Raw genomic sequence first — 2,474 nt, forward strand, 5'->3', positions numbered from 1 at the left:
GAACCCGTTTCTAATACGATATGCCGAATGGTGCGCGAAATATCTAAGCCTATTATTTCGCAAGTCTTTGGCTCCTGCGGAGCTTCCGGTCGATTGGAGAGTCGCAAAAATTACTCCCATACCTAAAGCAGACGACCACTCATCGCCTTCTTCTTGCAGACCTATATCAATTCTGTTGCAATTCAGTGAATTGCTTGAACGCATTATATTTAGGCACATATGTTCTTTTGCTTAAAATAATGATCTGCTTGACCACCGGCAACATGGTTTTCGTAGAGGAGTATCTACAATAACCGTACTGGTCGTAACAGTTCGTGATCTTGCGATAGCAGTAGACAGACGTAATCAGTTGGACCTAGTATTTCTGGATTTTGAGAAGGCCTTCGACCGGGTATCCCACTCCATGCTCATACTGAACTGAAGCTATTCTCAAAAATGATCGCCTTCTGGTATGGATAGCGGCCTACCTCTCGTTTAGGCTTCAAGGTGTTCTCATTGATGGCATACCTTCTCCTTGTGCCCCGGTAGTGTCTGGTGTTCCGCAAGGCTCCATTTTCGGACCTGTTTTCTTTTTTTCCTCTTCATTAATGACATTATTCAGAACATAGGCGTTAAAATCCGGCTGTTTGCAAACGACTGCGTCATGTTGATACGGAACTGCGGGAGGTGATGATACGGAACAGCCGCCATTTTGTGGCTGTGCTGAAGCGAATGAAAAATGAACTAGGGTGGCAAATTCTTTCCTCTCAACGACGAAAATTACGACTGAAACGCCTCTATCACATATTTTATGGTAAAACTGGCATTCGAAAGGAAATATACTTACACAGGCCTCATTATGTATCTGCACGTACTGATCATTGTCTAAGATTTTAGAATATCTCACCAGAACTAATATATGCGCTAATTCATTTTTTCTTCGTTCCATTAGCAAATGGAATCACCTGTCAAGTCAGCAAGTGTGCCGTGTCAATGAAGATGTGTTTTTTTCCACACTGTAACCCCCCTGCTGTAGCGCCTTCAGGCTAAGCGAGGTCATCATTGAATAAAGAATATGCTGTCAAATTATCCCCCCCCCCCCCTCCAGAGTCCCCTCCAAAATAAGGCCGCCGCAGCCGGAATTGCAGCCGCGGCCTCGAGCTCAGCAGCACAACGACATAGGCACTGCGGCGGTTATTCAATCTTTCCATAAATTTTACTCACTTATAGCGCTTCAGCAAGCGAGAAAAAAGCGAGAGCGAGCTACGAACTGACGCACAGTGAGCGCAGGCCTTGTCATCCGTCCTGGAACTTTAGCGATCCGCCGGGACTAATTATGTTTCATATACTCTTCGCATTAAATCGCAAATCCTCATTGTTGAATAAAACACGTTATTGTGCAACAATGAAGATAAAAGAACTGTTTGCATGCTGTGGTATTACAAAATGAACCATTGTGAGAGACGGAACGGTGATAGTCAGGCGTGCCTTCGTGGTGTCCCGGCTCTCCGAGAACGGTGTAAACCCGAAGTCACCACCTAGCGGCATTTGCATGCGTGCGAGTGTAGCAACGCCAGTTTTCTCTGTAAAATTTTCGATGCACGGTAAGTTATTTAATGTAGCCCATGTATTCTTCCTCGTGATTTAATGCATAGATTCTTACCCGTGCTGCTACGGCCCACACTGTACATACAGTATTTTAGTAAATAAAAAGGAAAGCAATAAAATAGGTGACATTGTAAGAAACTGACAAGATTGGTTTCCACTACGAGCATGCCATCGGTGAATTTAGCACGAGCGCTTTACATTGCACTCGCATTTCGGCACATATCGAGAGGTTATTACGCTTCCGCGTCAGACCATGCATTTGCTTGAGCCCCCCCCCCCCCCCCCCCCCTTGTTAAGAAGCATGAATAGAAATGCCAAGGTCATCACTCCGTACACAAGCGAGCACGCACGCACCCAGGATTTGTTTTCGGGGAGGGCAGCAACCCAAGGTAACATTCTATTCAAATGAGGGGGGTAGCTTTACTAGTAAAAACGTGAATAATACCCACCATTAGCCATAAAGGCGCGTATAAATGAAATAAGAAATGAAATAAGCTACGCCTGTGAGACACACCTCTCCTTTACTTGGCAAACAAGGAACCACATCAAACGCACTCGCACCGGAAAGAAACGCAGGGAGGACACTCTGCCGGAGACTACGCCGGTAAACGAAGGAAAGGGGTATGCCGGTTAATTTCGGGGAAGGGGGGGGGGCGCCGTGGGTACGTGCCCGCGTGCAAGACTGCTTTATCTCAGGAGTTAAACGTCCAAACGAAGTTACTGACACAAGAATGTGCAGCCACCCCCCCCCCCCCCGCCCGCACGGGAAAACCTTTTCTTTCATTCTTTAAAATGCATTGTTATAAACAGGATGCGGTTGTTTGATGCCAATCAAATATTCTCCGTAACAATCGGTAAAAGAGGCTCCGAACAATAATCGTAAAGCA

This window comes from Dermacentor silvarum, unplaced genomic scaffold, assembly GCF_013339745.2.
Source record: "Dermacentor silvarum isolate Dsil-2018 unplaced genomic scaffold, BIME_Dsil_1.4 Seq495, whole genome shotgun sequence".
In the NCBI taxonomy this organism is placed as follows: Eukaryota; Metazoa; Arthropoda; class Arachnida; order Ixodida; family Ixodidae; genus Dermacentor; species Dermacentor silvarum.